Source organism: Pan troglodytes, chromosome 4, assembly GCF_028858775.2.
Source record: "Pan troglodytes isolate AG18354 chromosome 4, NHGRI_mPanTro3-v2.0_pri, whole genome shotgun sequence".
Classification (NCBI taxonomy): domain Eukaryota; kingdom Metazoa; phylum Chordata; class Mammalia; order Primates; family Hominidae; genus Pan; species Pan troglodytes.
This window is the reverse complement of record NC_072402.2, coordinates 62387128-62402392: the sequence shown is the minus strand read 5'-3', so window position 1 is coordinate 62402392 and position 15265 is coordinate 62387128. Positions and strand designations below refer to the sequence as shown.

The 15265-nt window shown below is 38.2% G+C and overlaps 1 long non-coding RNA gene across 1 annotated transcript; it reads right to left on the bottom strand.

Annotated features, from left to right (window-relative positions):
* Window positions 1-3173: 3173 nt before the first annotated feature.
* On the bottom strand, window positions 3174-10521 carry LOC107974675 (uncharacterized). The gene is made up of 3 exons (XR_001717592.3): window positions 10052-10521; window positions 4051-4249; window positions 3174-3342 (listed from the first exon to the last, which is right to left on the bottom strand). It is a non-coding gene; the product is annotated as an uncharacterized LOC107974675 (long non-coding RNA).
* Between the last annotated feature and the right edge of the window lie 4744 nt (window positions 10522-15265).

Sequence of the window (15265 nt, the reverse complement as noted above, 5' to 3'; positions counted from 1 at the left end):
GGATCACCTGAGGTTGGGGATTCGAGACCAGCCTGACCAACATGGTGAAACCCCATCTCTACTAAAAATACAAAATTAGCCTGGCATGGTGGCATGCGCCTGCAATCCGAGCCACTTGCGAGGCTGAGGCAGGAAAGTCTCTTGAATCCAGGAAACGGAGGTTGTGGTGGACCAAGACCACCCCATTGCACTCTAGCCCAGGAAACAAGAGCAAAACTCCTTCTCAAAAAAATTTTAAAAAAAGAGAAAAACCTATTTATCTCAAAAATTTGAGATTCATTGTCTCAAATAATGAGTTAGGAGTAGGTGTGGCCAATCCCACAGAAATACAAACTACCATCAGAGAATACTATAAACACCTCTACACAAATAAACCAGAAAATCTAGAAGAAACGGATAAATTCCTTGACACATATACTCTCCCAAGACTAAACCAGGAAGAAGTTGAATCTCTGAATAGGCCAATAACAGGCTCCGAAATGGAGGCAATAATTAATAGCTTACCAACCAAAAAAAGTCCAGGACCAGATGGATTCACAGCCAAATTCTACCAGAGATACAAGGAGGAGCTGGTACCATTCCTTCTGAAACTATTCCAATCAATAGAAAAAGAGGGAATCCTCCCTAACTCATTTTCTGAGGCCAGTATCAACCTGATACCAAAGCCTGGCAGAGACACAACAAGAAAAGAGAATTTTAGACCAATATCCTTGATGAACATTGATGTAAAAATCCTCAATAAAATACTGGCAAACCGAATCCAGCAACACATCAAAAAGCTTATCTACCATGACCAAGTGGGATTCATCCCTGGGATGCAAGGCTGGTTCAACATATGGAAATCAATAAATGTAATCCAGCATATAAACAGAACCAAAGACAAAAACCATGATTATCTCAATAGATACAGAAAAGGCCTTTGACAAAATTCAACAACACTTCATGCTAAAAACTCTCAATAAATTAGGTATTGATGGGACATATCTCAAAATAATAAGAGCTATCTATGACAAACCCACAGCCAATGTCATACTGAATGGGGAAAACTGGAAACATTCTCTTTGAAAACTGGCACAAGACAGGGATGCCCTCTCTCACCACTCTTATTCAACATAGTGTTGGAAGTTCTGGCCAGGGCAATCAGGCAGGAGAAGGAAACCAAGGGCATTCAATTAGGAAAAGAGGAAGTCAAATTGTCCCTGTTTGCAGATGACATTATTGTATATCTAGAAAATCCCATCGTCTCAACCCCAAATCTCCTTAAGCTGATAGGCAACTTCAGCAAAGTCTCAGGATACAAAATCAATGTGCAGAAATCACAAGCATTCTCATACACCAATAACAGACAAACAGAGAGCCAAGTCGTGAGTGAACTCCCATTCACAATTGCTTCAAAGAGAATAAAATACCTAGGAATCCAACTTACAAGGGATGTGAAGGACCTCTTCAAGGAGAACTACAAACCACTGCTCAATGAAATAAAAGAGGACACGAACAAATGGAAGAACATTCCATGCTCATGGGTAGGAAGAGTCAATATCGTGAAAATAGCCACACTGCCCAAGGTAATTTATAGATTCAATGCCATCCCCATCAAGCTACCAATGACTTTCTTCACAGAACTGGAAAAAACTACTTTAAAGTACATATGGAACCAAAAAAGAGCCCACACTGCCAAGTCAATCCTAAGCCAAAAGAACAAAGCTGGAGGCATCATGCTACCTGACTTCAAACTATACTACTAGGCTACAGTAACCAAAACAGCATGGTACTGGTACCAAAACAGAGATATAGACCAATGGAACAGGACAGAGCCCTCAGAAATAATGCTGCATGTCTACAACTATATGATTTTTGACAAACCTGACAAAAACAAGCAATGGGGAAAGGATTCCCTATTTAATAAGTGGTGCTGGGAAAACTGGCTAGCCATAGGTAGAAAGCTGAAACTGGATCCCTTCCTTACACCTTAAACAAAAATAAATTCAAGATGGATTAAAGACTTACATGTTAGACCTAAAACCATAAAAACCCTAGAAGAAAACCTAGGCAATACCATTCAGGACATAGGCATGGGCAAGGACTTCATGTCTAAAACACCAAAAGCAATGGCAACAAAAGCCAAAATTGACAAATGGGATCTAATTAAACTAAAGAGCTTCTGCACAGCAAAAGAAACCACCATCAGAGTGAACAGGCAACCTACAGAATGGGGGAAAATTTTTGCAACCTACCCATCTGACAAAGGGCTAATATCCAGAATCTACAATGAACTCAAACAAATTTACAAGAAAAACACAAACAACCCCATCAAAAAGTGGGTGAAGGATATGAACAGACACTTCTCAATAAAAGACATTTATGCAGCCAAAAACACATGAAAAAATGCTCATCGTCACTGGCCATCAGAGAAATGCAAATCGAAACCACAATGAGATACAATCTCACACCAGTTAGAATGGCAATCATTAAAAAGTCAGGAAACAACAGGTGCTGGAGAGGATGTGGAGAAATAGGAACACTTTTACACTGTTGGTGGGACTGTAAACTAGTTCAACCATTGTGGAAGTCCATGTGGCACTTCCTCAGGGATCTAGAACTAGAAATACCATTTGACCCAGCCATCTCATTACTGGGTATATACCCAAAGTATTATAAATCATGCTGCTATAAAGACACATGCATACGTATGTTTATTGCAGCACTATTCACAATAGCAAAGACTTGGAACCAAGCCAAATGTCCAACAACAATAGACTAGATTAAGAAAATGTGGCACATATACACCATGGAATACTATGCAGCCATAAAAAATGATGAGTTCATGTCCTTTGTAGGGACATGGATGAAGCTGGAAACCATCATTCTCAGCAAACTATCACAAGGACAAAAAACCAAACACCCCATGTTCTCACTCATAGGTGGGAATTGAACAATGAGAACACATGGACACAGGAAGGGGAACATCACACATCCGGGCATGTTGTGGGGTAGGGGGAGGCGGGAGGGATAGTATTAGGAGATATACCTAATGCTAAATGACGAGTTAATGGGTGCAGCACACCAACATGGCACATGTATACATATGTAACAAACCTGCACGTTGTGCACATGTACCCTAAAACTTAAAGTATAATAATAATTAAAAAAAAAGAAAAAGAAAAAAAGGAGTAGGTGTGGGTCCAGGTTTTATTAATTCAGTGAATTGGCAATATCATTGGGTTATTGAACAATGATTGCTCCTTTTTCCTCTTTGCCATCTTGAGCATGGCTCTTTAATTCTCTTCCTGCTACTAGAGTGGTTGCTGCAATTCTGTGGTTCTCATGCAGATATGACAGCATCTAGAAACAAAACAAGGAGACATTTTATTTTTGTTGTTTCTTTCTAAGATAGAAGAAAATAAATCCCTTAGTTGATTACCCTTCGTGTTTTATTTACAAAGAAATAGGACTACCGTGATTTTCTTTATAGCAGTGATTCCCAAGATGTATGTATAATGATTCAGACTATTCCTTCTCTGCAAGCTATAGACAGAGGAGCAAAAGTAGTAAATGAATGTCCACGAATTTATTTTCAGAGATTTGATCTTAGTTCAGTAGTAAAAAGTAGTACAGTATTATTTTAACATTGTTGAAGAATTATCCACCCTTTATGACACATTGCTGAGTTAAAATTATCTTCTTATGCCAAGGGATAAATCTTCTAATCAGAATCAAAGGCTTCCATGCTGAGAACAATGAGCATAATGCTGACATTAACTTCAGTTTTCACCAGTGAGCCCCACTAAACTCCCCTTCTCAATAACGTTTTTTTTTTTTTTTCTAATGTGCAGGTAGTCTTGCTGCTCAAAAATTGCAACAGTGTCAATTAGATCTATCACTTCCACATACGTGATTTTAGTGGACAAGCTCAATCTCTGTTTTCTGTCTGATGAAGGCATTTTTTTCACCTGCTGGCATACCTTATAGGAAAATGTATCTGCTACAAAAAATGAGGTAATAGGAAATGAATTAACAAAAGCAGACTGAGGTCTTTTACAAGCTACCCACCAGTAGCATTTGCACCAACAGTGTTGGTCCAAAGCCATAAAGGTAACTGGGTCTTCATAGAGAAGTACTACAGAAATTACACATGAGCAAGTACATCACTATCATTCCTTGCAAGAAGCTCTGCAACGACATAGCAGACAGTGTCATGGATCTCATGAAGTAGATTCAAAGAGTCTCCAGGAGAGGCATCTACATTATGCTGCAGAAGGAGGAGAAGGAGAGGGAGATAATTATGTTTCTGAGGTCTCAGCCCTGGATCAAAAGATAAATGAAATAAATCTTGACACTTATAAAATGCCAAAGCTGTTGGACTTTGGCAGTCTGTTTATCCTGCAGGTCAGTCAGCACATAGCTGGAATGAGTTTTCAAACACCACTTGGAGTTATTTGAATCTTTCTGCTATGCTGCTATATTTTCAATAAAATCGAAACTGAAACCACCAGACCAAGCAATAAATTTAGCTCTTTTTATGATATTTACCCAGCATAACTATTCTTTTTTCAAAGAGTGAAAGAGAACCATTGTGCTTAATGAATCACAAATGTTGATGGGGACATGTGTATTCAAACAGGACAGAAAAAGTGTAGAAACACTGAAAAAGGAAGATCAAGAACTGGATAAATTGGAAAATATATATATATTTGCTCATGTATAATTGCATTCATATGGGTGTATGGGTGCAATTGTATGTGAACATATATATTTACATATATACATATACAAACACACACATATGTTTCCATGCATATGTACATATAGAAATATAAATTTATGTATGACTACTTATTTATTAAAGTTTGTGTTTGATAGAAGTGATCTGATTGTTTTCTTGAAAGGCTGAATGAGAGACATATAGAAGGTAATATCCGTTGCTGGTTAGTGGTAGAGACAAACAGGAGCTAAATCAACAAGCTCCTCATGAGTCATGAGAGAAAAGCAGTGACTCTCAAGGCTAGCCCACGGACCAGTGCCCATTTGGCTACATAAATGAAACTAGGAGAAGTTTTCGAATAATAATTCACTCATGGGCTTCATTCATGAAGAATCTGGTTCAGGAGAGAGGACAAGAAAATACTTACATGCAATGACCATGCCAAATATGAAACAAACTTATATATAATCCATGGCAAAAATAATAAACTGAAAGAAAACTATATTTTGAACAAAATGGAAGAAAAACCTCAACATATTAAAATATGTAAGGTGCAGCCAAAGTTGTAACTAGAGGAAACTGTATTGCTTTTAATGCTTATATTTGGGGAAAAATATTAAAAGTCTAAAGTTAATGACCTAAGATTTTATGTTAGGAACTCAGAAAAAAAAGAAATATAGTAAGCCAAGAGTTAGTAGGAAACAACAAATATAAGAGTTGAAATCAATATAAAAGAAAGTAAACAAAATACAGGGAAAACTTAGCAAATCTAACAAAGATTAAGAACATTAATTGATAAATACATATATATATATATATGTTTATTAAGTATTAACTTACATGATCACAAGGTCCCACAATAGGCTGTCTGCAATCTGAGGAGGAAGGAGAGCTAGTCCAAGTTCCAAAACTGAAGGACTTGGAATCAGACTTTTGAGGGCAGGAAGCATCCAGCAAGGGAGAAAGATGTAGGCTGGGAGGCTAGGCCCCTCTTGCCTTTTCACATTTTTCTGCCTGCTTTATATTTGCTGAAAGCTGATTAGATTGTGCCCACCAGATTAAGGGTTGATCTGCCTTCCCCAGCCCACTGACTCAAATGTTAATCTCTTTTGGGCAACACCCTCACAGACACACCCAGGATTAAAACTCTGTATCCCTCAATCCAATCAAGTTGACACTCAGCATTAACCATCACAGGAAGGAAGGAATGAAGGAAGGAAGGGAACGAAAGGGAAAGGGAAAGGGAAAGACGGAGGGCAGGACAAAGAAAAGTAAAGAAAAAAGAAAACACACACTGCCAATGTCAGTAATGAAAAACCTATGATTTTAGAGCTACAGATATTTAAGAAGTTAATAAGGTTATGTTATAAACAACATTATCATTACCAAGTAAGATAAAATAAAATATTCCATTACAAAAGGAATTTACTAAAACCAACTAAAAGATAAAATAGAACATTTGAATAGTATTATTTCTATTAAAAAATTAAATTTGTCATTAATGACCTTCTACCAGGAAAACTCCAGGCAAGAATGGTCTCACTGATGAATTTCATCAAACATATTATGAAGGTATAACACAAATCTCAAACAATTTAACGAAATAGGGGAAAATGGAACATTACCCAATATTCTTAAGAGGTCAAGACAATCATAACAAAACTACACAAATGCTGCACCTGAAAGTAAAAATCCCACATCAAAATCTCTCCTGTATTACATATCATAAGGGTCCAATATCTCATGTACTAAAGGTGTAGGGGCCAAATAACAATTATATGGCTGAGTAATTGAATGGGTGGTGCTAACTGTTATTCCTTCATGTGGAAGAAACATGATAGGCTCAAATCTATTAATCTACAGAATTTTCACATAAGGGTGAGGGCCTACTTGGCAGCATGTAAAAAGACATATGATTCCTACAACAGAAAGTTAGAATAGTTAAAGGTATATTCTGGACTTAGTAGTAAAAGTGAAAGAAGTTCATCTTAGGCAAGTCTCCTACAAAATATCAAGGTCCTACTAGACAAAAAAAAAAATTTTAAACCCTGAAATTTGAGATAGAATTATATGAGTAGTTGCAAGTGAGAATTTAAATTCCCAGATTCATCCGAACCTTCTGGACCTGTAGAATAATCTTATTTTTTAAAAAGAGCTCCTTTCATTAAAGACTATGTAGAACCTTCAAATGAAACAGGTGTCTTATAACACAGGGCTTGTCACTTCGTGGTCTACCCCAACTTTACCCCATCGATATTTTGTCTTCTTATCCTTCAGACCCATTATTATGGTAAAACCTCAGCATAACCCACTGGAGAAGTGCTGAGCTTGGTAATAGAAGAGAAATTCCATATATCAAAGAACTTGCAGGACCCAGCTAACATGTAACTGCAGGAATGAGAATAGCATGGCTGAGAACGTCTCCTGAGGGTAATAGATCAAAGGCTACTACCAGATAAAGCTGGATAAAGGAGAGGTTGGTGATAAGGAAGTACTCTCCAATGGCATATGATTTTACACATTTTCAAGGGCCCTAACTGACAGGTTTAATACACTCCTGAGACTGGTTTTGGAAATTTGAAAAAAGTGATGGTCAACAATAAAAGGAACAGAAATCTTAGGTCTGCTATGGCAGACTAGGTAGGAAGAGAACAAAAGACTCAGAAAAGAGAGCATGCTATAGAAGATGTCTAATAGAAAATTAGAAAACTCACCAACTGACTGTGTTCTTTTGGAGAGCCTGGAGGAAAATGTGTTTACCAAGGCAATGAGAACTGCACTAATGAGGATGGGACAAGCATCAGTTAAGCTTATTAGTGCCTGTGGTCTGTCTACTGAGATTTCTGTTAGGAGATGCATAACCCAGATCTCTGGTAGTAATGACGGTAATGCATTGTGGAATATCAGAGGCCAGGTTGTAGCATTTAACTGTCTGAACCAAGGTGGGTATAGTTAATGTAATGAGTAGCAAAGTTTGAAGGACACTCAGGAGTGTATGACACCCAGAATTTATTTAGATTGCTCACAGAACAATGATAAATAGCTAAGAAATAAATATAATCAATGACCATATAATATAATCAAAAAGTATTTAAAAGGGGTAAACAGATAATGAAATTTGTAATTCTAAATATGTCACAAGCTCTTGTCCAGTTATCAAACCTAAGCTAAGTTTTAGACCCAGAACCTATGAGAAGTTGGATCTCCATTAAGAAAGATCCTGCAATACTACAGCAAATATAAACCATGGTGATTCCCCCAAGTCCTTCTTCCAAGAGTAAGTACACAGTAGGAAAGGACAGTCTCCAGGTCCTTTAAGGGTTGTTTAGTGAAAGATCCAATTTGATGCTGGTATTGGAGGAAACCGTGCTATCATGCCTCCTTCTAGTAGTAGCACATACAGGTCAGGTAACAAATGAAGCCTGTGCTCAGGTCTACCTCACAGTGGGGTCTACTTGGTCAACAGATACATCTGGTAAGTAGTGTGCTGGTACATGTTTGTCAGTTCTCTGAGAACACAAAATCCTAATGTGTGGTAATTTTCATATCTGTGGTGTAAATACTCCCACTATGGCTAATTCGAGCTACCAACATGACAACACTGGGCATAGAGCTGGGAGATGTGTGTGATTAGCTCTTGTGAACCAGTAGAAGCCAGCTCCAGTGCCCCGCTGTGTCCATTGGACATTTTGCCAGATTGCAAATATATAGTTGAAATGGATATACAATAAGCTTTCACTTGACATCATCAATAGCTTCTTGGAAACCACAACTTTAAGCCCAAAGACAATGTATAAACAAACCAATTTTACCATAGGTTAATTGATATAAATAAGAGTTAAGTTCCTATGGCATATTTCTGGTCACAAAAAATTCACCAAATGGCTGAATACAGACCAAAACACTTCTAATATTAAACGTTGAAGTAAATGTGACTTATACATACATTTGAGAAAGATTACCAAGAGCAAGTGAAAGAATTATTCACCTAATTATTCCAGTTCAGGGAGGTAGGTGGCCGGAGCCTATCCCAGCAGCTCAGGAAACAAGACAGGAACCAGCCCTGGACAGATCCATCCCATCACAAGGCACATTCACACCTACACCTCTACCTATGCAGACTGGAACCATATAGACACATGAATTCATCTAACATGTACATCTTTGGGATGTGGGAGGAAACCAGAATATATGTAGAAAACCCATGCAGACATGAGGAGAACATGCAACTCCACACAGACAATGGCCCTGACTTGGAATCAATTATTTTTTCTTGTCAACATTATAATGCATTTACATTGGATGAAACAATGTTATTTCAGGACCTACTGTACTTAATAGTTGAAAGAACTCTCATATTTGTTCTTCATTTGTATAGTAAAAGTATTGCAGTATCTCCACCAGCCAGTATAGCAAATTAAAAAATAATACCTTTCCTTAGATAAGGGATAACAGTGATTAGTGCCACTTTTAAAGACAGAATGAAGAGTTGGTAGTTTTTATCTGAGGTAGGTTGGGTTTTCTAGAATCTGGCTAAAATAAAGTTTGATGTAATATATTTATGAGATATCAGTACCTATGAAAAGAAAGAGGATAAAGTGTATCTGGACAGAAGAGGAACTCTAAATTCAGTAAAGACTCATGAAACTTTGGCCAAGCCAGCTGGGAATTCTGGAATTAGTATGTTTGTGAAATTTTCTCCTATTGGATTAAATCATCGATACTTTATATTCTACCTTGACCAATTGTTGGATGGGCATAACCTCAGCAAAGCAGTTCTCTGAAACTAAGGCAGACCCTGCAGAAGTTTGAAGTTGGAGGTTATCCACTAACCACACTGCATGAAAATCTTCCCTGAAAGGGATTTTGAGTAGCCTATCTCCCTGCAAATCTATTAATTATATTTCAATTAAATTCACTAGTCAGGAATCTGCAAAACCCACATGATTCAAGGTAGATTACAGTAGGCAATTGAAAACATAACTAACTAACTGGTAAGAAAGCATTGCAATATTTTATAGGTCTTTTTGGCAGCCATAAAAAATGTTCCTTTCAGGTTTGCTTCAGGGACCATAATTAACTAATGGCACCAGCTATTCCTCCTTTGAGTCTTCTACCATATTTGCACAGAGTCCACACTTCCTGCAAACTACTCCAGCTAGTGACTGAGCACAGCATGGGTACTGATACAGTCCAATTCCCACAAGATGCAAGATCCCTTAACAACTCTAGCTTGATACCTGTCTATAATCCTAGCCCAAACATTTTGGAACGGTACTGTTGTCTGGATAATGACCCTGTTAAAGATATCTGATCCCACCCCCCCAGTACCTATGAATATGTTCTTACCTGGAAAAGGGGACTTGAAGATGTGATTAAAATCGAGAAATGACCCTCGATTGTATGGATGGACCAAACTTAATCCCAAGAGTACTGAAAACTCAGAACCTTTCCCAGATAAAATGCAGAAGGTATAACAGAAGAAAAATCCGAAGAGATACAAAGTGTGAGAAGAATTTGGCATGATACTTCTGGCTTTGAAAATGGTGGAAGATATCCATGAGACAAGGAATGGGGTGGCCGCTTAAAAATGGAAATGTTCCTCAGTTTACTATTAGGAAAAAAGAAAAAGACGGCTACTAGAACTGAAAGATCTAAATTTTGTAAATAACCCAAGTAAGCAAGAAAACTGATTTTCCTCTAGAACTTCCAGAAAGGAATCAATCTATGGATTGATTTTAGCCTGATTTTAAATGAGTCTTGCATTGGACTTCTGAGCTATGAAACTGTGACATCACAAAGCTGTATTGTGTTAAGCCACTAAGTTCGTGGTAGCTTGTTGCAGCCATAACAGAATAGTAATACACTACCCAATCCGTTTTCTTTCCCCCTCTCTTTCACAAATGTTAGATCTCTCACAACAATCTGAAGGTCTCATCATCTTTTTTTACTCCCTCCTTTTATCTTTTATAGGCATTTCTCCTAATAGATCTAACCTCATTTTGGCATCATTTTCTCAAAGGACTTGAATAGGTTTTTATTTTGAATGTGAAAGTAGCATAGTGTGTACTAGTGAATACTGTTACACTTAATTTACTGGACAACAAGGAAGGCTGCTAGATTTTAATGGGCCAGAGCTAGAAAAGGTTTTTCTACAGGTTCAAACTTCAGTACAAGCAGCCCTGACACCTGAGCCATAGGAACAGCAGATCCAAAGCTATGAGAATATCTTGATAGAGAAGGATTCGGTGTTACAACTCTGGAAAGTGCCAATATGAGTGTCATTCCAAGGAACTCTAAAGTTCTGGAGCAAAGCCGTACTATCTGCAGCAGAGAACTATACATCACTTAAAAAGCAACTGTAGGCATGCTATGGGTCCTGACAGAAAGTTCCCAAACATGGAGATTTCAAATGATCATGCAATCAGAGTCCTCCATCATGAGCTGAATAATATCAGACGTACCAAGTCATAACATTAGGTAAGTCCAACAGCAATCTATTACAAAGTACAGGTGGTACATCTGGAATCAAGCTTCAGTAGGTTCACATGGTATAAGTAAGCTTCCATCAAGAGATGGCCTAGAAACCCTATCATCTGCCACAACTGAAACAATGCCACTCTCTTGGCTCATATTGATGACCTTATGGGAGAGTGCCAAGACATGCTAACAAAGAGGAAATGGCATGAGGTTTGTTCTCAGACGGTTCAACTTGGCATGGGAGAGAGCCAAATATAAACACTCATGTACTACAGCCCCACTCAAAGGAGGCTCTTATCAGAAAGGGAAAATTCTTCCCAAGTGCATAGCTTCAGAAAGTACAACTTATCATCTTTCCGTGAAAGAGAAAAGTGGCCTAAGGTAAGTATATACTGGAATAATACGCAGGCGCAAATGTTTTAGCAGTTGGGCTGAAAGAAGCAATGTTGAAAGACCCAAGACAATGAAGTCAGGGAAAGAGATATGGGGATGAGCAAAAAGTGGGAGGATGGTTATAAAATGGCATGGTACTGCAAAAACTCAATTTTTGCTCTTTGTGATTGTTGTTAGTAATTTGTTATTCTACCATTTCACAATGATAGGTTTACTAAGGTAGTGTTCACTAATCTTGTTAGCATTTGGTAGACCATTTCAGTTTTTAGATATCTCTTTAGCTTGAGAAATTTTCTTGGGTTATTTGAAAGTATCTTTTTTTTTCATTTTCCATATTGAGTCTTATTAAACTCCTATTAGTCAGATTTTGGCCATCCAAATTGAATATCTGTATTCTTTTTGTTTGAGCTTTGAATTCTGTTTTCTTTTTGCTTTTCTTTAGGAATTCTCTGCAATTGTCTTTGTAACTCTTCTATTTAGTGTTATATTTGGGAGAACAACTTTAATTTCCAAAAGCTCTTTCTTGTTTTTTATTAGCTCTTTTTTATTGACATTTTATTCTGGATTTTTAGATATAATATCTTTTTAACTTTATATGAAATTCCACTTAAACATTTTGTTTTGTTTTGTTTAATTTCTATGCTATTCTTTTTTAAATCGCTTCTCTTTTCTCTTAGGGTTATGTTTTTATTTATTTAAACTCTTTTTGTTTATGCTACAGGTTTTTCTCAAATTTTTGTTGTTCTGTGTACATCCCCTCATATTTACTAATGATACCCCCATGCCAAATAAAAGTTTACATGGCTCTGTGTACATTGGTGGGTTTGTTAATTTATAGGATTTATTTTAGAGTGGGAGGGTACAATGCTCACCTTGAAGCTGTCACTATATGAGTGACCTCTAAATGTCAGAACATAGAGGCCTTTACACTAGGGATTTGTCACCTCCATTAGCTACCTAGCTCCTCTTTGATGATTTATTCACTTTGTTTAGGTAAGAATACTTGCACTTTTTAGCCCAGGAGAGAGCACTCTGCTGTTGCTGTTTTATTAGAAGGAACAGGTCAGTCTACTCATTCATACATGGACCTGTAAAATGTTCTCTAGTTTTCATTCCCAACCATTACATCTTCCTTTTCAAAATCTGATATGTCCTAGTGCACAGCCTCTGTAGAGTTAGACCAAATGGTTGAATACACTCTCAGCTGGAATCCTCTGTTCTGCTTCATCAGTCAACAGAGTTAAATAAACAGAGTTTTTTGCTTTCAAGCAGCTCAGAATCAAGAGGTATGGATAAACAAACAGGTAATTATAACACAATGTGGAAAAAAGTGATAAACTTATACAAATGAAATTGCATCATAGAGATGCACTGCCTAAACCCATTTGAAACTCAAACAGTGTAGGTGTTTTGTGGTCACGCAAAATCGCCTCATATGTCACTGCTGAGCTGTAGGAGCACAGACTTGGTTTCCTGGTTATTAATTGCAGTGTCATCATATGAAAAGGGGATAATTAGACATTCTTCATAGGGCATTATATAAAGATGAAATGACATATTACATACAAAGCCATGCAAAACTGCCTGAAACTAAAAAGATCTTGCATACAGAATGCCCTCAGTAAATGGTAGTTACTGATTTTCTTCAATTTTGTCATATGACTTTTATCATATTTTATCTTCTCTAAAATGGGAAAGCTTCTTATGATTCATGCAAAGAAATGTGCCATCTGTTAGGTGAAGGGTTAGATTATGATATAGCTGTCATTGTCTGCTCATGTGTGAATTTAGCAGTGCTAAGAAGGTATCTGTTTATCTTCTTGTCAGCTGAGGTATTTTATTGGTAGTTCTACAAATGATTAAACTAGAAAGTAAATCTTAATTGTTACTTCAAATGTCTCCAAGGAAACAATTCTATAATGCAGAGCTGAAACAAAAGTCTTATCATGTACACACAAGAAGCCTGCATGTAGCGAAATTAAATACAGTGGAGACTGTCAGAGCTCTCAGGATAGCACTGACATTGCCAAATTTAGGACAGTTTACTGTGGCAGTTGCATCCACAATGGGCTACAATTTAGCAGATAAAATTTTTCTGCCAAAAAGTTCTAGCTGACTTTCAAGAAAAGTTGGGTTACCCTTTGTATTAGTCCGTTCTCATGCTGCTATAAAGTACTGCCCAAGACTGGGTAATTTATAAAGGAAAGAGGTTTAATTGACTCACAGTTCTGCATTTCTGAGAAGGCCTTAGGAAACTTACAATCATGAGGGAAAGCAAAGGAGAAGCAGGCACCTTCTTCACAGAGCAGCAGGATGGAGTGACTGCAAACAGGGGAAATGCCAGACACTAATAAAACCATCAGATCTCCTGAGACTCACTCACTATCATGAGAACAGCATGGGAGAAACCACTCCCATGATCCAATTACCTCCACCTGGTCCAACACTTGACACATAGGAATTAAAATTCAAGATGAGATTTTGGGTAGGGGCACGGCTAAACCATGCCATTCTGCCCCTGTCTCCTTCCAAATCTCACGTCTTCACATTTCAAAACCAATCATGCCTTCCCAACAGTCCTCCAAAGTCTTAACTCATTCCAGCCTTAACCTAAAAGTTCAAGTCTAAAGTATCATCTGAGACAAAGCAAGTCCCTTCTGCCTACTAGCCTATATAATCAAAATCAAGTTAGATTACTTCCTACATACAATGGGGGTACAGGTATTGGGTAAATACACCTGTTCCAAATGGGAGAAATTGGCCAAAACAAAGGGTCTACAGGCCTTATGCAAGTCCAAAATCCAATGGGGCAATCAAATCTTAGAGTTCCAAAAGGATATCCTTTGACTCCATGTCTCACATCCAGGTCACGGTGATGTAAGAGGTGGGTTCCGTTGGCCTTGGGCAGTTCCACCCCTGTGGCTATGCAGGGCATAGCCCCCTCCTGGCTCTTTTCATGGGCTGGCATTGAGTGTCTGCAGCTTTTCCAGGTGAATGGTGCAAGCTGTCAGTTGCACCCCAGGATTTACCATTCTGGGGTCTGGAGGACGGTGGCCCTCTTCTTACAGCTCCTCTAAACAGTGCCCCAGTGGGGACTCTGTGTGAGGGCTCCAAACTCCTTTCCACACTGCCCTAGCAGAGGTTCTCCATGAGGCTTCACTCCTGCAGCAAACTTACCTGGAAATTCACGTGTTAACATATATCCTCTGAAACCTAGGTGGAGGTTCCCAAACCTCAATTCTTGTCTTCTGTGCACCTACAGGATCAACACCACATGGAAACTGCCAAGGCTTGAGGCTTGCATCGTCTGAAGCAATAGCCTAAGCTGTACCTTGGCCCCTTTTAGCCATGGCTGGAGCAGCTGGACACAGAGAACCAAGGGACAAGTCCCAAATCCTGAGGATGCACACAGCAGGGGGGACCCTGGACCCAGCACAGGAAACCATTTGCCATCCTAGGCCCCGGACTTGTGATGGGAAGATCTGCCAGGAACATTTCTGACATGCCCTGGAGACATTTTCCCCATTGTCTTCATGATTAACATTTGGCTCCTTGTTACTTGTGCAAATTTCTGCAGTGGGCTTCAATTTCTCCCCAGAAAATGGGTTTTTCTTTTCTATTACATTGTCAGGCTGCAAATTTTCTAAACTTTTATGCTCTGCTTCCTCTTGAATGCTTTACCACTTAGAA